This window comes from Coregonus clupeaformis, unplaced genomic scaffold (assembly GCF_020615455.1).
Source record: "Coregonus clupeaformis isolate EN_2021a unplaced genomic scaffold, ASM2061545v1 scaf1548, whole genome shotgun sequence".
Taxonomy (NCBI): Eukaryota; Metazoa; Chordata; class Actinopteri; order Salmoniformes; family Salmonidae; genus Coregonus; species Coregonus clupeaformis.
Genome location: NW_025535002.1, coordinates 99,962 through 125,728, shown reverse-complemented (window position 1 = coordinate 125,728; position 25,767 = coordinate 99,962). Strand labels below are relative to the sequence as shown.

General features: G+C 43.6%; 1 pseudogene; it reads right to left on the bottom strand.

Annotated features, from left to right (window-relative positions):
• Positions 1–879: 879 nt before the first annotated feature.
• Positions 880–25,767, bottom strand: part of LOC123487228 — a 45,915-nt pseudogene continuing 21,027 nt past the window's right edge.

The following is a 25,767-nucleotide window of genomic DNA, read 5'->3' as shown; positions in this document are numbered from 1 at the left end:
CTCAGCTGGTGACACGTCTCTCTGATACACTTCTATACCAGGGTCATGTACTGCAGAGACATTGTTTCAAGTTTCAAGTTATATTAGTCTAATGTACGGGATACACTTGGTACACACCGTCCAACGAATTGCTTACTTGCAGGTTTTTTCTCGACAACGTAACAATAAGAAATAATAAAATATAAGAATAGGAACATAAAGTAAATGGCTCAGTAGAATAGAATAAACATTTTAGCATTAGTATAATACAGGCACAATTTATCGTCCAATATTTACACGTGTTTTGGGGATGGGGGGATTGGGGGGCAAGTGTTTAAATTGTGCAGTACTTAGAAATCATAGAGTCTGGTAGCAGCAGTTGTGATGTGTGTGTAGCATGAATGTGTGTGTGTGGATGTGTGTACACTGAGTATACCAAACATTAGGCTTGTAGATAGAAACTGTCTCTGAGCCTGTTGGTATCAGACCTGATGCTCTGATACCGTCTGCCTGACGGTAAGGAAGTGAACAGCTCATTGGACATTGAATAACAGGCACCACAGATATGTACTGTAGGCCTACGAGTCTATTCACGTGTTTCTGCCATTCGACTAGGCTTCTATTGGGTAGGCTGCCTACACTGTTTTATAGTTTGTTTTATTCTAGGACCAGGCCAGCTGCCTACAGTCTGATGTACAGGTAACTGCCAAAATAAAGGAAACACCAACATAAAGTGTCTTAATAGGGTGTTGAGCCACCACAAGCCAGAACAGATTCAATGCACCTTGGCACATATTCTGGAACTCTATTGGAGGGATGCGACACCATTCTTCCATGAGAAATTCTTTCATTTGGTGTTTTGTTGATGGTGGTGGAAAACACTGTCTCTGGTGCCTCCCTAGCGCCACTCCAGTGACCATGATTGTCCTGTGGATGGGGGCATTGTCATCCTATGGGGGCATAGCCAGGGCAGCCAAAATAATGATCAGCCCAGCATTTTTACACATGACCCTAAGCGTGATGGGATGTTAATTGCTTAATTAACTCAGGAACCACACCTGTGTGGAAGCACCTGCTTTCAATATACTTTGAATCCCACATTTACTCAAGTGTTTATATTATTTTGGCAGGTACCAGGTACAGATCTTCAGCTTCTCCTCATCCAATCCTTCCCTTAACTATTATTTGGGAAAATACAAACCTGACCCAAGATCAGAGTCTAGGGGCAACCTTATTTATAAAATGAATGCAGTCTTAAGGCAACAATAGTGCCACCTGGTGCAGAATCCCGAAACTATTTTCCAGCCCATGGTAGTGAAGTAGAGAAGGCTTCTACTGTAGTGTTAATCACAGATTTAGTTATATAAAATACATTAATATCTAATACAGCGTTTATTTCTGAAATGTGTCTTATTTATTCGATCATACTGTACTGCTGGCCTATAGACCAGCTAAAATGATGAGTGAGACTGGTAACAGAAAACTGTTTAGTCATAAATGGAACTGAAAGATATAAAGTTAAGTATTACATTTCATGAAAAAAGGGATCCTAGGAAAATAATCAATCAATCAATCAATCAGCAGCACCTGGGGACCTGACAATCTCATGTTGTCTTCTTCTTGACTGCAATCAGTTGGCTGAATGTCTGCAGGCCCCAGTACAGCAGGGAGATGGAGACAAAGGCCTACAGAGAGAGAGAGAGAGAGAGAGAGAGGAGGTTAGGCCAATGTGTTCTTTACTTTATTCGATGTCTATGAGTACTGACTGACTCATTTTACACCTCCATCTTATTGTGACTAGATGCTGTTCGTGAGCACTTACACCAAACAAACTTTCAATTTCTTACGTATGTTTCCAAAATAGTCTGGATTGCTTTGAGGTAGATTAGATTTGCTTCATTCTCATACCCTCATTTTTGGTGTACCATTGTACAGTGGGGGAAAAAAGTATTTAGTCAGCCACCAATTGTGCAAGTTCTCCCACTTAAAAAGATGAGAGAGGCCTGTAATTTTCATCATAGGTACACGTCAACTATGACAGACAAAATGAGATTTTTTTTCTCCAGACAATCACATTGTAGGATTTTTAATGAATTTATTTGCAAATTATGGTGGAAAATAAGTATTTGGTCAATAACAAAAGTTTCTCAATACTTTGTTATATACCCTTTGTTGGCAATGACACAGGTCAAACGTTTTCTGTAAGTCTTCACAAGATTTTCACACACTGTTGCTGGTATTTTGGCCCATTCCTCCATGCAGATCTCCTCTAGAGCAGTGATGTTTGGGGCTGTCGCTGGGCAACACATACTTTCAACTCCCCTCCAAAGATTTTCTATGGGGTTGAGATCTGGAGACTGGCTAGGCCACTCCAGGACCTTGAAATGCTTCTTACGAAGCCACTCCTTCGTTGCCCGGGCGGTGTGTTTGGGATCATTGTCATGCTGAAAGACCCAGCCACGTTTCATCTTCAATGCCCTTGCTGATGGAAGGAGGTTTTCACTCAAAATCTCACGATACATGGCCCCATTCATTCTTTCCTTTACACGGATCAGTCGTCCTGGTCCCTTTGCAGAAAAACAGCCCCAAAGCATGATGTTTCCATCCCCATGCTTCACAGTAGGTATGGTGTTCTTTGGATGCAACTCAGCATTCTTTGTCCTCCAAACACGACGAGTTGAGTTTTTACCGAAAAATTCTATTTTGGTTTCATCTGACCATATGACATTCTCCCAATCCTCTTCTGGATCATCCAAATGCACTCTAGCAAACTTCAGACGGGCCTGGACATGTACTGGCTTAAGCAGGGGGACACGTCTGGCACTGCAGGAGTTGAGTCCCTGGCGGCGTAGTGTTTTACTGATGGTAGGCTTTGTTACTTTGGTCCCAGCTCTCTGCAGGTCATTCACTAGGTCCCCCCGTGTGGTTCTGGGATTTTTGCTCACCGTTCTTGTGATCATTTTGACCCCACGGGGTGAGATCTTGCGTGGAGCCCCAGATCGAGGGAGATTATCAGTGGTCTTGTATGTCTTCCATTTCCTTATAATTGCTCCCAAGGTTGATTTCTTCAAACCAAGCTGCTTACCTATTGCAGATTCAGTCTTGCCAGCCTGGTGCAGGTCTACAATTTTGTTTCTGGTGTCCTTTGACAGCTCTTTGGTCTTGGCCATAGTGGAGTTTGGAGTGTGACTGTTTGAGGTTGTGGACGGGTGTCTTTTATACTGATAACAAGTTCAAACAGGTGCCATTAATACAGGTAACGAGTGGAGGACAGAGGAGCCTCTTAAAGAAGAAGTTACAGGTCTGTGAGAGCCAGAAATCTTGCTTGTTTGTAGGTGACCAAATACTTATTTTCCACCATAATTTGCAAATAAATTCATAAAAAATACTACAATGTGATTTTCTGGATTTTGTTTTCTCTGTCATTTTTGTCTGTCATAGTTGACGTGTACCTGTGATGAAAATTACAGGCCTCTCTCATCTTTTTTAGTGGGAGAACTTGCACAATTGGTGGCTGACTAAATACTTTTTTCCCCCACTGTATGTATACATTCATGTGCACTGGACATGATTGATGGTCAGATGGACAGGTCTAGATACGTAAGGAAGGATAGCACAGCATCAACTTTCACTTAATACCTGATTGAAAGAAAACACAGAAGGACTGCGAGCCAGACATATTAGCACGGACATATAAGGACTGGCAAAGGTTAAGGAGTAGGGCAAAGTAATCTCCCATGATGCTGTCATGTTGGGGTCAAGAAGTCGGACGCCACGGGGGAATATGCCAGAAAATTCTGCCAAAAGCTGTCCTGTGGCGCCTGTCCTCCCCCTTTCCCTCTGTGTTCTGGCTCATAAACTGCATCCTACCTCGCAGCGCAAGCCAAACCAGGCCCCTGTCCATCACAGGCAACGGCCTGATGGGAAAAAAGCAGCATTTCCTCTGGACACCACAGCTGTTTTCCTCAGAGAGGGAGAGTGGGAGGGAGGGAGTAAGAGAGCACAACAGGGCCTGGAATGTCCCCCCGCTTCTCCGCCCCTCACTACCTGTCCTGGCAACAGGTTCCCCATTGAGGGAAGGAGAGGACGGAGGGAGGGAGGGAGGGAGGGAGGGAGGAGGGGGGGGTTGAAGAAAAGAAGGAGAGGGAGGCAACCTGGGCCTGAGACCAAAGTCTTCACGTCTAGGACGGACCGACGTTTTTACACTGCAGCACTTTACAGAGACATGAAGTTGTGATGTGTGCTGTACCCATCCCGGAGATGGATTGGGATCGAAAGTGAAGCAAGGCCTCAGGAGTACCCCACAAATCACATAATAGGCCCGGCTAAACATATCCATGACAGACACTTCTATATCAAAACAGTATGTTGGATCGCCCGGGGGTACTGTATTGGTTCTGCTCTCATCTCTCGGTTGGCCGTACTACGCTACATTTTAATAGACTTCTCTGGGAAAATAATGCATGTGGGATAGATTACATGCGGAAGCGGCGAGCAGAGAACACTGGTTCACCAAGTAGGAATCTCAACAAATCCGCTCTCACTCACTTTGTTTTGATTTCAAGAGAGGGTAGTTCGTTAGAGCACCAATGAGTCAAACAAATCGTCTCAGAGCAAGACAAATGAAAATGCATGTGGTAGATCTTTATTTCTGAGTAGTTTCAGTTTTCTTGTGTCTAAATCATAAGATATGGAACATACTGTTCTACCTTTCAGAGCAAGGAGGAGACACTTCTACCGTATTGTCGAGACCCCATTGACTATTCTGCCATCATGTGATAAATAAAGTGATATATTGAATAGTCAAGAAACCTGCCACCAGGTGAGAGGGTTCCTTTCTTCTCATACTCCCCACCTCCCTACACTGGGGTACCTGTAGCAGTCCTGGGCAGTAGTGGGTTAACATGGTGGAGCCCTGAGTTCTCCCGTGCAGCTGCACTCATGATTGAAATGAAAACAGCGCAGAATGGGTGCTGTCAGGAGTGTGATATATGACTTGTAATGGGATGTTTCCAGAGCTCCCCTCCCGTCCATATGGCTAGCCTGCCTGCCTGCCTGCCTACAGTACACATTGAGAGAGAGAGAGAGAGAGAGAGAGAGAGAGAGAGAGAGAGAGAGAGAGAGAGAGAATGCAATACTCAGACATCTGCATAACAGGGCTAGGAGATTCTTAAACACACACAAACACATACTCCCCTCAATCGCAGGCAGGGATAAACACATGAGCGCACACACACGCATGTGTGGATATGCATGCATGCACACAAATACACACACATGCTCGCAGGTAGGCACATGCACATATGTATGTAGCAAATACACACACACACACACATAGCTATCCTCCTCCTGCTGGGTCTAGTTCCTGTCTCTTCACTATAAGCAGACACACTTGACTCCTTTCTTTGAACCCAGTTAACAGAGAGATGCTGAGCAGGTTAATGTCTCTCCAGAGAGGCTGCTCTGTCTGGGGCTTAACAACTGTACGAGAGCCATGGGAAACGCTTCCCAACACACACACAGACACACAGATAAACGGACACACACACATTGCTTGTACAGTAGTAATGTAGCAAAATAGTCATGATGAAGTCACAAAGGGACTCCTTCAGCTTCTCAGTCTACTCTTTCCACTCTTATCAGCACTATTTCCTCCAAGGATGTCAGGGGACAGATCCAAGGTCACTACAAACCTATCCCGTCCATGAGGCATTTCTACTGTTCTGGGGTCAGCGAAAGTGAAGGATAATTCACCATCCCCGACCTCCTGGCTGTGTGTGTCTCCACACTATTACACTGTCATTACTGCAGAGGCCATGGGCTTGGCACATTCTAAAGCCTCAGCCATGTCTCAAATGGCACCCTGTTTCCTTTATAGTGCACTACTTTTGAGCATAAGGCCATAGGGCTCTGGTCAAAAGTAGTGCACTTTATAGGGAATAGGATACCATTTGGGATGCACATTGTAAGCCTCAGCCATGAAAGTCTCGATCTTACTAATACCCATAATGCTCTGGGTGGCTCCAGTGGTGAGGCGGCCCACTCTGGAGAGAGAGAGCGCAGGCGGAAAGTTGGCAGCCGCGGCGCGACGGGAGCGGGTCCAGAAACAAGGGATGAAAAAACAAAGGAGCGAGAAGGAGAGAGAGGGAGAGAGGGGGAGACTTCTGCCTTGCAAAATCAAGCCCGGTGTGCTTTGATGGAGCAATCAGGCCAAGCCAGAGCCCTAGAACTAGAGTCTCAGTGGACGTTCTGTAAATCAGTTCAATGGGATTCCACAGAGAAGGGCAAAGATGGATGGAACCCTAGGGGGCTTGTAAGAGAGAGAGAGAACTATCCTTCCCTCCCTCCTTCCCTTCCTTCGCTCCACCTCCACCTCTGTCTTCTCCTCCCTCTCACCTTCTGCTCTGTCAGCGTATTGTACTGTAGGAACCTGGAGCCTGATCACATTCAAACATCCTGGCTAGTGGCTAGTACTGGGGTTGGAATAGCATGACAGATTAGCGTAGGGGTTTGTGGTCTTCCTTAACTCCTCGACATCCTCTTTTTCCTCATCTACCTCCTCATGAGTCAATGACAAAACAACAGTGACAAATTCCCAAGAACAGCATAAGGAGAAAGTTACAGATGCACAAATATCATAACCCCCCAAAAATGTTAGCATGTCTTGGGGGTATGATATTTGTGCGTCTCTAACTTTCTCAAATCCAAAGTGCTGCAGTACAGAGCCAAAATAATTAAGAAATGTGTCACTGTCCCAATACTTTTGGAGCTCATTCTATATGTTATTACATTGATTAGATTAGAGAGTGAGAATGTGTGTTTGTGTGTGTGTGTGTGTGTGTGTGTGTGTGTGTGTGTGTGTGTGTGTGTGTGTGTGTGTGTGTGTGTGTGTGTGTGTGTGTGTGTGTGTGTGTGTGTGTGTGTGTGTGTGTGTGTGTGCATGTCTGTGTCTGTTACTTTTTTAAGGGGGAAAATAAACTCCCTGCAACAATGATTGCCTTGCATTATATGATTGACTGTGAGCAAGGATCTCTACACTCTTAGAAAAAAGGGTTCCAAAAGGGTTCTTTGGCTGTCCCCATAGGAGAACCCTTTTTGGTTCCAGGAAGAACCCTTTTGGTTCCAGGTAGAACCCTTTCCCCAGAGGGTTCTACATGGAACCCAAAAGAGTTCTACCTGTAACCAAAAAGGGTTCTTCAAAGTGTTTCCTTGGATTGTAAATTTGCCATCTAGTCATGTTGTATATTGTTGCTAATGGTTTTGTATTTCATTGATGAATCATTTACGATTAAGGGACAATAAATTATTTAAACTCCTAAGACAATCATTATGGTGTGCTTTGGTTTTTGAGGATATCAAGTCAGAGCCATTATTCATAGTGCCTCAGAGTTGGAGTGCTGATCTAATATCAGTTTAGCCTTTATATCATCATTAATATGATTATATGGACAGGGGGGCCTGATCCTAGATCAGCACTCCTACTCTGAGACGGCTTTCAGGAATTAGCCCAAAAAACAAGCAATCTATTTAGATTTCCATGGCCTTACCTGGCATGAGCTTTGACAACACATATATCAGTTCTTACTGTTGAGTGACATGAACCCCAGCACATTGACTGATACTATTTCACACAGGCAGTGGTTTGGACTGTTTACTTGGAGAAAACACTATTATTACCCCATACTTCTATTTAAAATCCCTCAATTTTTGCCAAAGAGGAGATTTCCTTTCCATCCCTGGGAGCATTCAGATGATGTCATCCTCTCAGACTTTCCATAGCCCCAAATGATCCCTTAACCTCAGGCGTTTCAGTGTATTTCTGCTACCAGGCATTCTCTCCTCAAAGGGCGCTAACGCTAACCTCTCACACCTGAAAATGAGCTAGTCGAAACAGAGCTCTCAGATAACAGTGTATTTTCACTGATTGCTGTCTTATCTTTTCATTCAGGGTTGGGGTGCCAACAATGGGTGGAACTATGGGTTTATAGGAGATATTGTTTTTGTAAATGGGTCAGGTGTTGGGCTAGATAAGAGCTGCCGTAAGCTGAGATGAGCTTTGGTGTTCACGTGAACATGATAATTGTTCTGACCTCTTTGTCTTCGACTCAATGGAATATTTTCTTTCCCTTCAAAAAGTTAGAGAAAATAAGAATAAGTGTTACACAAAATAGAGGAAGAGATCAAATATGATGAATTAATAAGTTATTCTGATGATTCTTGGCATACTTGTGGTTTGAGTTATATACTGTTATGTGAGCCCTGCTCACAGCGAAAAGTGCCAACTGCAAACAGACTCTCATTGGCAAAGTAGCCTCCTCATGATACAGAATCAGACTACAGACAACAACTCTTTTCTCATTGATAGTGCAGTGAGTGACTCAGTTTGAATACTAAGTGGTTCATCATTCCTGGTTCCTTCATCATTCCTGGTTCCTTCTCCACAGGTCCACGGGACAGGTGTATTTTTTATTAGCTCTCTTAAATTGCTATGACTTCACTAGTTAGGGGGTTAGCCTGTTGGGAGAGTAGCTCCTTAATGACTGTGGAACAGAGTCTAACCCAGCTCTACAGCACGTTCCCTTACGCCTTCAGGCCTTCAGGCAGACAGACCATGGGCCTAAAAACCATATGTTTCATCATTACATGCCAGTCCTCAACGCCCAGCCCCTAATCCTAACCACACACATAGACACATGCACAAACACACACACACGCACATACGCACGCAAGCAAGCATGCACGCCCACGCACACACACATATATATATATATACACACACACACACATATATTCTCTCTCACACACACACACACACACACACATATATAAACACACACACACATATACACATACACACACACAGACACACACACACACACACACACACACACACATATATATTCTCTCTCACACACACACACACTTTACGCATGTCCACACACCACCATTCTACCGTATACAGCCTGGCTCCATGTGTGCCACTTAGACATTGGGTGTGGGTGGGTAAGGGAGGGTGAGAGGTACCCCAGTCTTGGTTTACAGGTCAAGCCTGCAGCTTTACAAGGGAAATCTCCAGAGCCACTATAAATACCACAGTGAGCTTTAAGGGTGCTGTATATCACGCCAGTGGGCTTTGAGTGCTTCAACTCAACCTATTTTTTGTACCGGTAGTTCTTTTTTAATAGTGGAATTGAATGAGTGACTACAATTAAATGTGAACTTCCCTCCACTTTGAGTCCCCAGCTTGAATTGATTGGCGCGACTTCAAAATGACTCCCCCAGCAACAAAGAGCTGGCCGTTCACCTCACGCGTCAGGACAATATATCATTACTGTACCTCGGTTTCTTTGCTGCCTCACTTGTAGTAATGGGTAACAAGGTACAAAGTCAGGAACCGTTTCATGAAAATGGTGATGCTTTTCAATGGGCAGCACCTGCTTAGGTGACATTTATTCTGCTCCAACTGAAATACTGAGACATTGAATAGGGCCTAATGAATCATTCGCTGAAAGAGTATATAAAACAAAGATGTCATGGAGAAAATACTGCCATGTAGCATGTAGTGAATAAATCACGATGAACACGTTTTTTCAAGTCGAAGTTGAATACATTTGTAATTAATTCACAGCATATTTTGTTTTGTTTTTATCATCTTGAAAAATAATGTGTCTGGGAAAAAACTCCAGTCTCCTTTTTGAACACCTGAGTGTGCAGATGTGGAGTCACACAATAAAAGTAGCAATTCAGCCGCAGTGCTCACGTGCAAATCTCATCAGCCAGCTTTGGTTAGCGGCAGACAAGACTAATTGGTTCCAGAAGTGTTGCAGTTTGCAGTTCGCACTGCCTGGGATGGCAGGGAACAAGGGAGTAAAGGAGGGAGGGAGGGAGAGAGAGAGAGAGAGAGAGAGAGAGAGAGAGAGAGAGAGAGAGAGAGAGAGAGAGAGAGAGAGAGAGAGAGAGAGAGAGAGAGAGAGAGAGAGAGAGAGAGAGAGAGAGAGAGAGAGAGAGAGAGAGAGAGAGAGAGAGAGAGAGAGAGAGAGAGAGAGAGAGAGAGAGAGAGAGAGAGAGAGAGAGAGAGAGAGAGAGAGAGAGAGAGAGAGAGAGAGAGAGAGAGAGAGAGAGAAAGGCAAGTAATGAGAGGTCAGCCACGATCTAGAACTCCGCCGCAAGTGCCAGAAACGCACAGCAATTTTATGGTCAATTGGGCCGTGCATCTGGAGTCATCCATCACAGGTAAATGTGGGGCCGGAGCTAGTGACGGTTCACACACACACACACGTAGTCTCTCTCTCACACACACACGCTAACACATACGCACAAACACAATGAGGCACAATGGACACATACAGGGACACATACACTACAGTAATGGCATACTGTCACACCTGAACACAGTGCAGCTTCATCCACAGAGCATGGCTGGCTACAGGAAGGACCAATGCTCTAACTAGGCCTAATGGCCCCTAAAGACTGGCTGTCGACTCCGCTCATCATCAAAGAGGCAACTCGCACACTCCACTCCCCACACACTCCACGCCCCACCCATCCTACCATCGACCGGAGGGCATTCTGCTAAGTGCACTATTTCCTGACACCCTTTGTTTGTTTTGTTGACTGACACGGTCATCATCAAAAACAACGTTCTTATTGATTGGTTAATAGGTTTGTATTACACTAATTGTTACCTCTGAAAGTATGTTTATATCTCATTGTCACGTACAGTATGTCTGTGTTTTCTAGTAAAATGTTAGGGACAATGAAATGGTGTGGATAAATGCCTACTTATATGTCCAGCTTTCCATTACAGTAGGAAACCAAGTTATCACACCTCTTGAAGAATTAGTGTTTTAAATGTTAGATTAGCATATTGTATCATTCTCCAAAAGGGGTTCTAAAATGTTTTGTAGTAGCAGCACGGTCAGTCTCCTACCTCAATGGGCACAACCAGTGGTGCTGGTGCCGTCATGTAGCCATATCTCAGCAGCATCACCATCAGCACACAGCGTAGCAACTCCAACATGGATGCAGTTGACCTGCATAGGGAAAGAACGCAACAACCGCCAATAACGAACTGGTTTAAGTGGCATTTCGACTCAATTGATTCAAGTCAATTCAGTTATGGCATTGAAATCCAAGAGATATGAGACAATCTATTGATAAGTCATTATTGGAGTTTTTTCCATTTTAATTTTCTAAATTGTTTGACTTAAAATGGGTTGGACCACGTAACATTGAAGAGGACCAATCTGTGTGTGCTAATTCCAAGCTATTTACAGTGAGGGATAACAGTACAGTACCAGTGATATATGACAGTACAGTACCTTTGGTCAATGATGAAGCCAATGGAGGTCAGACTGAGTAGAATGTAGCCAGTCATCATCAGAACAGTCAGCTGGGATAGCATCTATAACATAGACACACCAATAATGCTTATCATGAGAAAAGGTACAGATGTAGGATCTTAATTTGATCACCCTGTTGCAGGAGAACTTTCCTGCAATGCAGGAAATTTAAAACTTGTAGTGTATTTGAGGTTTAAAAATGTATCAACCCCTACAAAACTGTCCATTAATTATAATCAACATAATAATTCACATTTCCTGTTGCTGTAGGATTATTTTCCTGTTGTGGTAAACTGGCTCAAATTAAGATCCTGCATCTGTATGGTGAATTATGGGCACAGGAGATTTGACTATGAGTGAAGTCATGAACCATGCCCTTTAAATATCCCAGACCACACATCTATACACAGTAAGCTATTATGTTACATCTAGCTCCCCTACACAATGTAGTGTAGAGTCTTGCCAGTAACCGTGACTCAGAGAGGTTGGGTTGAATGCAGAAGACACATTTCGGTTGAAGACATTCAGTTGTGCAACTGACTAGGTATCCCCCCTTTCTTTTCTCACGCTCTATATAATAGGGATATTACCTCTGACCATCTCTGTTGAGTCCTGCTAAGGGACTTGACCACAGTGGAAGACGTTGCGTACATAGCTCTCAGTACCACTATACATCAAGCCAAAGCAAACACTATGGGGAACACCAGTCCTATACTGTACACATTCACATTGACCTTGGCGAGCTGTTTTTTTCGCACACAACCCCAACCCGTGGATGGATACATGAGAGGTGAAAATGCATGGCCTTAAGTTGCTAACCTAAAAGACAGCTGTAAGACTAGCCTCTAAGGGACTAGATTGGTCTGTCGGAGCAGGGTTTGGATCTTCAACACTCCAATCACAGGCCCTGACATGCAAACCTCGCACACTCCACTCCCCACACACTCCACGCCCCACCCATCCTACCATCGACCGGAGGGCATTCTGCTAAGTGCACTATTTCCTGACACCCTTTGTTTGTTTTGTTGACTGACACGGTCATCATCAAAAACAACGTTCTTATTGATTGGTTAATAGGTTTGTATTACACTAATTGTTACCTCTGAAAGTATGTTTATATCTCATTGTCACGTACAGTATGTCTGTGTTTTCTAGTAAAATGTTAGGGACAATGAAATGGTGTGGATAAATGCCTACTTATATGTCCAGCTTTCCATTACAGTAGGAAACCAAGTTATCACACCTCTTGAAGAATTAGTGTTTTAAATGTTAGATTAGCATATTGTATCATTCTCCAAAAGGGGTTCTAAAATGTTTTGTAGTAGCAGCACGGTCAGTCTCCTACCTCAATGGGCACAACCAGTGGTGCTGGTGCCGTCATGTAGCCATATCTCAGCAGCATCACCATCAGCACACAGCGTAGCAACTCCAACATGGATGCAGTTGACCTGCATAGGGAAAGAACGCAACAACCGCCAATAACGAACTGGTTTAAGTGGCATTTCGACTCAATTGATTCAAGTCAATTCAGTTATGGCATTGAAATCCAAGAGATATGAGACAATCTATTGATAAGTCATTATTGGAGTTTTTTCCATTTCAATTTTCTAAATTGTTTGACTTAAAATGCGTTGGACCACGTAACCTTGAAGAGGACCAATCTGTGTGTGCTAATTCCAAGCTATTTACAGTGAGGGATAACAGTACAGTACCAGTGATATATGGCAGTACAGTACCTTTGGTCAATGATGAAGCCAATGGAGGTCAGACTGAGTAGAATGTAGTCAGTCATCATCAGAACAGTCAGCTGGGATAGCATCTATAACATAGACACACCAATAATGCTTATCATGAGAAAAGGTACAGATGTAGGATCTTAATTTGATCACCCTGTTGCAGGAGAACTTTCCTGCAATGCAGGAAATTTAAAACTTGTAGTGTATTTGAGGTTTAAAAATGTATCAACCCCCTACAAAACTGTCCATTAATTATAATCAACATAATAATTCACATTTCCTGTTGCTGTAGGATTATTTTCCTGTTGTGGTAAACTGGCTCAAATTAAGATCCTGCATCTGTATGGTGAATTATGGGCACAGGAGATTTGACTATGAGTGAAGTCATGAACCATGCCCTTTAAATATCCCAGACCACACATCTATACACAGTAAGCTATTATGTTACATCTAGCTCCCCTACACAATGTAGTGTAGAGTCTTGCCAGTAACCGTGACTCAGAGAGGTTGGGTTGAATGCAGAAGACACATTTCGGTTGAAGACATTCAGTTGTGCAACTGACTAGGTATCCCCCTTTCTTTTCTCACGCTCTATATAATAGGGATATTACCTCTGACCATCTCTGTTGAGTCCTGCTAAGGGACTTGACCACAGTGGAAGACGTTGCGGTACATAGCTCTCAGTACCACTATACATCAAGCCAAAGCAAACACTATGGGGAACACCAGTCCTATACTGTACACATTCACATTGACCTTGGCGAGCTGTTTTTTTCGCACACAACCCCAACCCGTGGATGGATACATGAGAGGTGAAAATGCATGGCCTTAAGTTGCTAACCTAAAAGACAGCTGTAAGACTAGCCTCTAAGGGACTAGATTGGTCTGTCGGAGCAGGGTTTGGATCTTCAACACTCCAATCACAGGCCCTGACATGCAAACCTCACTGGCCTCCCTCCATACAGTACATACACAACAATGCACATTCCCAACAGGCCATATATGGCATCAACATATCAACAGGAAGCAATAAAGTAGTATTTCTTCATGTTTATATGGTACAGGCCCTATAATTGTTAAACCCCATATTCCCCTAACACACACGTGGGAAAGTATAGGCGGGGCACTACTGTATGTATTCAATGGGGGCAAATAAGACGTTATAAATCAACTATACTAAAGCATTTCCATTACATGGATTCCAAAGACACACAGTAAACTTATCCATCACTATAGTCAGTAACTCTTAAGTTGAGGTCTAAATTGACAGTAATACAGTAACTACACCGTTATTATAAGCTAATTACCAATCTATACAGCAATGTATTCTTTGGCAATTGTATTTTATTTATTTATACAATTTGATTAGGCTATTTTACAGGGAATCATTATGCTGTCTTGCACCCACTGGTACTGTTACCCAGAAGTCAAAGCAGGTCAGTTAGGTTACATGATCTTTACTTTGACTATCTCTACCCTGGGGGAATGGACCCTAGACACAACCTAGCTGTCGCTGGGGTAAATGTTCATAAACTTTCAAAAATAATGGGCATTCAGAGCAGAAACAATCCAAATCGAGAGGAAAATGTTTGGATTTCCAAGCTCGCTCAGTGCGCTAAATTTTTATTTCGGCCCATATCGTATTTCAACAATAACAGTGAGTGAAAATAAATGAAATTCACCATCTGCTGGCGCTTCAGTGACTCCAGCACTGGACTGATTATGTTATTACTTCTATATCCCCAGAGACCTGGAGATTAACTTATTATTATAATGGTTTTCATCATTACCATTATTATTTTCAGGACAAGAGATTGGTTGGATTCTGAGTTGAGGAATTAGCATTTCGACTTGGTCAATTTACCTGTGTGTCCTTATAGTAAAATTACCCAACCTGAAATAAACTGTAGCTACACGAGGCTATACCCATGATGTAATTGAAGGCTAACTTCTTTATTTTTTTTTATTTTTATTTTTTACCTTTATTTAACTAGGCAAGTCAGTTAAGAACAAATTCTTATTTACAATGACAACCTACACCGGCCAAACCCGGACAACGCTGGGCCAATTGTGCGCCGCCCTATGGGATTTGTTTGAAATAGATATGTTTTAATGTCTTTGAATTAACACTAAGACCATAAATTGTGCTATACTGTATCATCAATAGTCACCATAAATACGTGCCTAGTGAACATGGAGGTATACGTACATACATACATGGACATGATTTATTGTCAGGCCAAGGTTATTTTCCCTGGAAATCCTGATTACTGCATCCTGAAGGCTATTTGGGTTGGGAAATGGTTGGGAAATGGTTGACTTGGCAATTAAGGCATTTGTGTTCACTATTAGACCACCAGCTGCTGTGCTGCTGTTTCATGCACTGGTGGCCAATAAGAAGGGGGAACTCTTTGACTGTGGGCCTATGTGGAGGGAGGACCACAACTAAGGGAACACCACGGAGGTAGGAATCACATGAAGACAGGCCATTTTGTCTCAATTTGAAGGGCTGGGTGTGACAGCATATGTTGGCTAACCAAAACTATGCCTGGGGAAAAAAGCAGTCCAAAGATAACTGCTGAGGAAACCTGACTTGGGTTTTTTGACAGAGGAGGGGGATGGGGGGGGGCTTTTGGCTCTGAGAGTGGAAAAAAATAGACAAAGGTTATTCTAAAGAGGACTGACTGGATGGTAGCAGAGTCAGTATTTTTCTGTAAATACTGTAGAAAAACAACCAAATGAAGCATGTAATGAGCTCAAATAAACCGAATGTTTGTGACTTTGTTCCTTCGAAGAAAATGAAAATTACATTATTTAAAATGGCTAAAATAAGATAGAACCCTGTGTTTTCAATCCCAGTTGATTATCTATGACTGGTAACTCTTGAGATTGACAATACATACCAGCCTTGACTCAAACAGATCCTGGTAAACACCCAACAACATTAGACCATGTATGCAGACATAGACTTGCAGAGCCAGAGGCCAACTGGGATTGTATGGCAGCTCTTCTCCAGTAACCTGTCAATTACATAAATCAGAAATATTAAAACAGCAATATAATACAGCTAAACAAAAAGATAAGACAATATAACATAATTCCTGAATGTTGTGATTTTTTAACTGGCCATATTGTCATGGCTTGTCTATATGATGATAAGATATTGTTCAACTACTTTGAAATAATTCACTACAGAACATCAATACTGTATGTAGCTTGAACTTGGTTTAAAACACAAAAGTGTAGAGCTCTAGATGTTGAATTGGTACAGGTCTCTTGCAGGGGTTTTCCAGGGGTCTTGGGTGAGTTAGCCACATGTGGGTTTCTTTCACATCACTACCCTTGTAGGTGTTCCAGCCCACAGCTCTGCTTAGCCTCAAAAGCCAACACATTCGACAATGTCTCTCTCTCTCTCTCTCTCTCTCTCTCTCTCTCTCTCTCTCTCTCTCTCTCTCTCTCTCTCTCTCTCTCTCTCTCTCTCTCTCTCTCTCTCTCTCTCTCTCTCTCTCTCTCTCTCTCTCTCTCTCTCTCTCTCTCTCTCTCTCTCTCTCTCTCTCTCTCTCTCTCTCTCTCTCTCTCTCTCTCTCTCTCTCTCTCTCTCTCTCTCTCTCTCTCTCTCTCTCTCTCTCTCTCTCTCTCTCTCCTTAGAGAATATCAATGCACCCGTCTAGGCCTACAATGGCAAGCCTTTCAAGATATTTCAGTCAGATTCCAGCACCCTCCACATGTTTAGAATCACCATGCAAGAGTTTAGGGGCCAATTTAATCATAAAGACGAGGGGTGGAGTTTTTTTAAGTGTGAAGGGCCTAAATATGTGCCACCATCAGCGCTATTTCAAAGCCAACCACTGGGGCTCCTGATGGGCACTATAGTAACAAACACACTCACACCCTTTTGATCCCTAGCAGGGCACCCACAGACTTACTATTTAAAGTGAAAATGAGCTTATTGTGTTCCCCCTACAAAGGCCTTGAGGATTTATTTGGTGTAGTGTTTCCTTGTAAAGGCTGTGTAAAATGTGAATCTTTCAAGTGAGAATACTGTGAGTCATTTGGATAGTGAGGATAGTGTTTTACTTTGCTTCATAATGATAGGTAATGAAGTATGAAAGTGTCAAATGTGTCCCTTTTGGGAATGCAGACACAACATAAATGCTAGAACACTGTCTTCAACTCTCTCTTCATACTCTCTTTGTCTCCATGATTCCCCACGTCTTACACACCCTCTGTCACGATCGTTGGGAAGAGAGGAGGACCAAGGCGCAGCGTTGAAGGCAAACATACTCTTTATTAGTGAATAACCGAACAAAACAACAAAACGATAACGTGACGTCCACGGTCTAAACACAAACCACACTGGAACAAGATCCCACAACCACTGTGGGAAAACAGCTTGTCTAAATATGGTTCTCAATCAGAGACAACCAGCAACAGCTGACACTCGTTGCCTCTGATTGGGAACCACTCTGGCCAACATAGAAATACAACTACTAGAAAAACAAATGAAACTCACACCCTGGCTCAACATACAAGTGTCCCCAGAGCCAGGGCGTGACAGTACCCCCCCCTAAAGGCGCGGACTCCGACCGCGCCAACTAAATACCACAGGGGAGGGACCGGGTGGGCACTCCGCCTTGGCGGCGGATCCGGCTCGGGCCTGATCCCCACTCCTCTCCAACCCCCCAAAGTACCCCTGGTCCGGTCTGGCCCCGCTGACCGGAGCTGGACTGCACACTGGTGGAGCGGATTGCTCTAGCTCCGGCGTGAAGCAGCTGACCGATGCCGGACCAGGCACCGGTGGAACAGGCACGGGCCGTGCCGGACTAATGACGGACACCACTGGCTTGGTGTGGGGAACAGGCACGGGCCGTGCCGGACTGACGACGCACACCACTGGTTTGGTGTGGGGAGCAGGAGCGGGCCGGACCGGGCTGGCAACGCGCACCATTGGCTTGGTGCGGGGAGCAGGAACGGGCCGGACCGGGCTGGCGACGCGCACCATTGGCTTGGTGCGGGGAGCAGGAGCGGGCCGGACCGGGCTGGCGACGCGCACCATTGGCCTGGTGCGGGGAGCAGGAACAGGCCGGGCCGGGCTGGCGACGGGCACCATAGGCTTGGTGCGGGGAGCAGGAGCGGGCCGGACCGGGCAGGCGACGCGCACCATTGGCCTGGTGCGGGGAGCAGGAACAGGCCGGGCCGGGCTGGCGACGCGCACCATAGGCTTGGTGCGGGGAGCAGGAACAGGCCGGGCCGAGCTGGCGACGCGCACCATTGGCTTGGTGCGGGAGCAGGAACAGGACGGGCCGGGCTGGCGACGCGCACCATTGGCTTGGTGCGGGGAGCAGGAACAGACCGGACCGTACTGGGGACACACACCACTGGCCCTACGCAGGGATCTGGAACGGGCCGGACCGGACTGGTAACACACCCCAGTACCTCTCGCCGTGCCTCTACACCTTCCTTCCCCTCTTTGACCAGTGGCCCCCGTAACCTGGCGGCCTCCTCTGCCAACCCGCTGGGCCGCTCTATCGCGGTCTCCTGCTGCCCCCGTCGTTCACGGCGTTAGCCCCCCTAAAAAAAATTCTGGGCTTCTCTCCTACCCGTGGACCAGGTCTCCATACTTTTCGCCAGCCTTTCGCCCTTCTGCTTCCACGTCAAGCCCCTCTCTTGCTCACCCGGCTTGACCCAGTCGAGGAGGCGCTGGATATCCGCCAGAGATTTCCCTGGCGAGGGCTCCTGGACCCGCTGCTTGGTCCAGTTCTGGTGGGATCTTCTGTCACGATCGTCGGGAACAGAGGACCAAGGCGCAGCGTTGAAGGTGAACATATTTTATTTAATAGAGTAATCACCCGAACAAAACAACAAACGATACGTGCAGTCCTACGGTACAAACCAAAAGGAACAAGATCCCACAACCACTGTGGGAAAACAGCTTGTCTAAATATGGTTCCCAATCAGAGACAACCAGCAACAGCTGACACTCGTTGCCTCTGATTGGGAACCACTCTGGCCAACATAGAAATACAACTACTAGAAAAACAAATGAAACTCACACCCTGGCTCAACATACAAGTGTCCCCAGAGCCAGGGCGTGACACCCTCTCTCACTATCTCTCTCTCGCTATCTCTCTCTCGCTATCTCTCTCTCGCTATCTCTCTCTCTCGCTATCTCTCTCTCGCTATCTCTCTCTCTCGCTATCTCTCTCTCTTCCTCTAATGACAAAATGTGTCTTCATATTGAATGTGGTAGTACCTCAGGCACCTCTGCGTGATCCCCCAGCCTTGGTTTGCCAGGTTTCCAACTTGGTCCTTTCCAGAGGACGCCCAATTTATTGAAGATGTTCTTGTATCTGTTGAACCTCCTCCACAAGTATTTATATTAATGGAACTAAAGGAAAAATATAAAAGATATACCATCACATTACAGTGACATTATATTACATAAGCAGTTTTACTATAAAAGCCCTGATATTACTACATATTCATTGTTGTCAATGCTAATCTGTGCGTTAATTAATACTGGGTTGAGAATGTTGCTTGTCATTTTGGAGGGATTGCTCATGCGGTAAGTTGCCAGTGGTAAGGGCAGTGAAAATAATCAAACACAACTTCTAGTATTTCATTTAATTGGACTCTTTCACCTCTGCTGGGCGGTTTGTTTAAAGTTGCGTAATAATGTTATGGTTACAGCATGGCTGTTCCACTAGCTGGGGCCTCATCTATAGCGGTACCTGAATGTTGTAACATTTACTTGTATACACTGATTGAGAGTAACTGCCCTACAAATGGTTTGATTCCACTGATGTAATACGGGAACAATCAGACAGTTTGCATGCAGTGTCAGCTCAGTCTAAACACTGTGACAATTTGCTCTTTGATAGCTTGTATATGCATTTATAGTCTAGTAGTTTATATCTTACAGTGTACAAAACACAACACAGCAAATAAGATATTCATTTTGTATTTTCTCATGGGACTAACCTGAATATGGAGGATTTCAAATGTGTTTATTTTGTGTACGAGACCATAGACAACTTTATCGCCCTCTGGAGCAAAGGTACCTGATAAATCAAAGTGAGAGAATGTAGTTATATGGACAATGTCATATTACAACAAGCACTGACCTTGTGAGCGTTTACTCACCGAATAGTCGGTCCCATATTATCAGAGCTCCCCCGTAATTCTTAGCAATGCAATATTCATTTCGCCCTGCCAATGAAATGCAACACATCATTTTCCTTTTTCACCAATATTGCACTGATCAACTCACGTCAAATATGGTAAGAATATGTGTGATTGACAGAGAAGAAGAGGCTTTCTTTCTTACCGTGGTGAACTCTGTGGTGACTGGGGGTGTATCTCTGATCACCTGAAAGACAGAGAATGTACAAACATTAAACAAACAAACAAAAAAATGTATAGCCTAGCTGCTACAATTTGGGCTGGTTTCCCGGACATAGATTAAACCTAGTACTGGATTAAAAAACGATCTGAATAGAGATTCTCGCCAATTTATGTTTTAACTGGTAGTGCACTCCTGGGGTCTTTTTTGGCAATTTGGTTAACATACAGTAGCAACTAAATGTATCTGGCTAGAAACCTTTTTTATAAGACTAAAGCATTTTCTTATTTGATGAGTTGATGGTCTAAGCTCTAAGAATGACGGAAAGCGTGAGGTGATCAAATTCCCAGATGGAAAGAACAATATTTATAGATTGGAACTAAAAGCAACACTAGGATGGAAAGAGGTGCCAAGACCATAAAGCAGTTGACACTGTTGATAATGCTCTTACATACACTTGAACACACTCTGTACACACACACACACTTATGCATACAAGCATGCTTGTAATAGTAGCTACTAGCTAGTATGGAAGTACACACTTCCTTCCAGACATACACATTAGTGCATGCACAAGCATTCCAAAACAATATCGCAGTCATTCGTAATCAAACACGTATGGCTGTTCAATCACTCTATTAAGCAGACACACACACACACAGAAAATCATTACAGATCATGCCATAAGGAACATATTTCAGAAGTATCAGATTTCTCATTCGGTGCGACTTTTACAGACATTTTGATGTTAAAGTCTACAACTGATCAGTCTGGGAAAATATTTTTAAATGATTCATTATTTCCATGTAATGAGTGGTCTGGCAACAGCCAGAGTTTTATCTTGAATGAAAAAGGTCTTGCCGCTTCACTCAAACTTTTTATTCCCAGATCAGGTCTGGGAATCACGTGCCAATAAATTACTCAACATCAAAAAAGTCTATAAAGAAATCATAAATTATATCCCTCAGATAATTTCGAATTTATGACTGTTTTCACTAATAGTGTACTAAAAGATGGAAGTGATTCCAACTCCATTCATTCCCCTAACGATTGGGGATTGTAAAAATGATACTCCCAGTCACTTTAAAGGAGAACGACTGGTCTTGCTTCTGTTTGGAATATTTCATAAAATCTCATTATTTTTTATTAAACACAGGTTTGACTTGATCTCCCCTTAACAGCAGTTAGTATAGGGACTAGAGTGAGAGAACTTTCAGTCAAAGTAGCTTTATCTCTGAATTTTTACAGTTTACGCTATTACAGCAATTGGGAAATATGCATAATGAATCTTGTAGAATATTGACTACATGAATAATCATCATTAAACAAGGTCGCATTCACTAGGCATGAAAAATAAGCAAACGGGACGAAACGGGGAGAGACTACCTAAGCTTATGCAATAAGTAGTGCTTGTTTTTGTTTTCCATTTCAAAATGTTTTGCTACGGTGTGCACTAATGAATAGGACCGAGGTTGGCCCTAAGGTCTTGTGGATGGTAACATGAGACTGGTGGTACTGTGGGTTGTATTTACCTCAGTGTGGATCCAGAACTGGTAGAGCAGGTTGAATTGGATGTGAACAGCAAACACAGAGGGTGGTACTGCCAACGCCATTGGGAGATAGAACACCTGAGGACAGACACAATTAATACGGTTACATGCACACAATAACACGAGTATTGTGGATAGTCAAGTTAATATAATAGTTTGATTTAAACGTTTACATGCTTTGCAAGAAAAACGATTTCCCTAATAATCCTGTTGACATGGATACATCTGAAATCACTAATCAAAATAAACATTCTACCACTGCGACCATGTTATTTTTGGGAAGCCTATTTGATTCTGAGTTCGGACATTTAAAGTTTGTATGTGAAAACTACTTCTAAGATGCATACTTTCAGTTGTTCCGAACACACTTCACTAAAGAGGGAAGCTCGCTTGGCTGGTGCTAGCACATGCGCAGATGAAATACACAGCTGGAACTACAATTAAGGTGTTTATATGTCCTAATAATTCGAAAAATTGCACACAAAAAACAGGTGTTTTAATCATGTATGCTTGTGACCGTACGCCGATTAAGGTAAACAGAGTAAGGTGTTTACATGACTAATGCCATACTCTGCCTACTGCCATAATCAGCTAATCAGTTTAATATCGAATTATTAGTGTACATGTAAACGTACTCAATGACTCACCTTAGAATTTAATCTCTTTGATTTAGGCTGGAAAGGACCAAATGTGCATAATCTTCTGACTATGGATATAGAATATTATAAACTGGGTGGTTCGAGCCCTGAATGCTGATTGGCTGACAGCCATGGTATATCAGACCATATACCATGGGTATGACAAAACATTTATTTTTACTGCCCTAATTACGTTGGTAACTAGTTTATAATAGCAATAAGGCACCTTAGGGGTTTGTGATATATGGCCAATATACCACAGCTAAGGGCTGTGTCCAGGCACTTAGCCGTCGTATATTAGCCATATACCACACCTCCTCTGGCCTTATAGCTTAAGTATACCATACTTTGTGCATAACATAGCATACATTGTGGTGAAGGAGCAAATGTTGGACTTAAATGCATTTCTAATGCGACAGGTAGCCTAGCGTTTACTGGGCCAGTAACCGAAAGGTCGCTGGTGCGAATATCAAGGTGAAAAATCGGTTGATGTTACTTAATAATAATAATATGCCATTTAGCAGACGCTTTTATCCAAAGCGACTTACAGTCATGCATGCATACATTTTGTGTATGGGTGGTCCCGGGGATCGAACCCACTACCTTGGCGTTACAAGCGCCGTGCTCTACCAGCTGAGCTACAGAGGACCACACTTAAGAAAGGCACTTGACCCTAATTTGCTCCAGGGGTGCCATACTACACATTTCACTGCATCTCTCCAGTGTGTGACAATAAAACATGTTTTTTTTTTATCAACTTTTGCCATCTCCAGCATCAGACAAAAGTATGTTGTTCACAATAGAATAGAATAGAATAGAATAGAATAGAATATAATAGAATAGATGTTCCAGTGGATGAGTAGGGCTCTTACCCATGATGAGAACTGCTGTGTGAGGGATTGTCTGAGGGCTGTGGAAAGGTTATAGTACTCTGAGCTGTGGTGGACCTGGTGAGCAGCCCAGAGGAGGTTCAACTCTATCGTGGGAACACACACACACACACACACACACACACATACACACACAGATTTAGCAACAGGTAGACAGGGCATCACATAACACTGTCTAACAATCCAATCTCTTAATCTCATACCGTTACAAAGTGACCTGCTTTTAATCTGTCAATGACCATGAGGAGCAATTGCAAAGTGCAAACAGTACGTTACTTCCTATACTGTACAGGATTAAAGGTGCACTATGTAGAAATCACTCCCCCATTTCCTGGTTGCTAAAACTCTAATAGGTCGCCTAATTTCAGTTTATGTGACAAAATCAGCTAGTGTAGAGAATCATTGTACCATCTAAACCGATGTGAAATATATTTTCCATAACCAAAAATATTGTTTTTTCAGCTGTTGGAAGCTGGTGTACAAAACCGAAAGTAAAAGAGAGAAAAACAAAACTTAAGAATGGGAACCATAGAAATATCTATAACTCACATTTCTATGTGAATTTGGTCGAGTCGCCCAAAAAGTGACATATTGCCACTTTAAAGCCTGGGCCTTTTGCACATATAGCTACTGTACATGCATGTCATCGCTTGCACTCCGCTTGCAGAATTTATTGAATAAAAAAATTAATTATTTGAATTAATGAATGGAACGAATTGCATAATTGAATTGAATAAAAAAGTATTAGCAACCCTAATTTTTTAAACGACTAACAACACTCATCTACTCAGTCTTGTAGAAAATCGAGCAAACCATGAACCTAGCAAACCATAGGGGACATTACGATATTATGACAACTATGATATAAAAGCATTAGTCTACAGCTGTTGACCATCCAGCCATGTCCCTGTGCTGCAGTTTACATTCCTCTGCTGTGTTGTGATACTTGCTACATTAATATTACTATTACACTTCATTTTAACATCCAAAGAAACACGCTTGTTAAGTTTCACTGGATCTCTGAGCTGTTTCCGGACCACCCATTTCTCTGTGCTCTTTGGCAGTGGCACCCCCCAAACACTTTGGCTTCATCTACATGGGAGTAGAGGAACCTTTGCTAAGTCTGGACCACAAAGCCCCCATATAGGCTATCTATAGTAACATATACAGTGGGGAGAACAAGTATTTGATACACTGCCGATTTTGCAGGTTTTCCTACTTACAAAGCATGTAGAGGTCTGTCATTTTTATCATAGGTACACTTCAACTGTGAGAGACGGAATCTAAAACAAAAGTCCAGAAAATCACATTGTATGATTTTTAAGTAATGAATTTGCATTTTATTGCATGACATAAGTATTTGATACATCAGAAAACGCAGAACTTAATATTTGGTACAGAAACCTTTGTTTGCAATTACAGAGATCATACGTTTCCTGTAGGTCTTGACCAGGTTTGCACACACTGCAGCAGGGATTTTGGCCCACTCCTCCATACAGACCTTCTCCAGATCCTTCAGGTTTCGGGGCTGTCACTGGGCAATACGGACTTTCAGCTCCCTCCAAAGATTTTCTATTGGGTTCAGGTCTGGAGACTGGCTAGGCCACTCCAGGACCTTGAGATGCTTCTTACGGAGCCACTCCTTAGTTGCCCTGGCTGTGTGTTTCAGGTCGTTGTCATGCTGGAAGACCCAGCCACGACCCATCTTCAATGCTCTTACTGAGGGAAGGAGGTTGTTGGTCAAGATCTCGCGATACATGGCCCCATCCATCCTCCCCTCAATACGGTACAGTCGTCCTGACCCCTTTGCAGAAAAGCATCCCCAAAGAATGATGTTTCCACCTCCATGCTTCACGGTTGGGATGGTGTTCTTGGGGTTGTACTCATCCTTCTTCTTCCTCCAAACACGGCGAGTGGAGTTCATACCAAAAAGCTCTATTTTTGTCTCATCAGACCACATGACCATCTCCCATTCCTCCTCTGGATCATCCAGATGGTCATTGGCAAACTTCAGACGGGCCTGGACATGCGCTGGCTTGAGCAGGGGGACCTTGCGTGCGCTGCAGGATTTTAATCCATGACGGCGTAGTGTGTTACTAATGGTTTTCATTGAGACTGTGGTCCCAGCTCTCTTCAGGTCATTGACCAGGTCCTGCCGTGTAGTTCTGGGCTGATCCCTCAACTTCCTCATGATCATTGATGCCCCACGAGGTGAGATCTTGCATGGAGCCCCAGACCGAGGGTGATTGACCGTCATCTTGAACTTCTTCCATTTTCTAATAATTGAGCC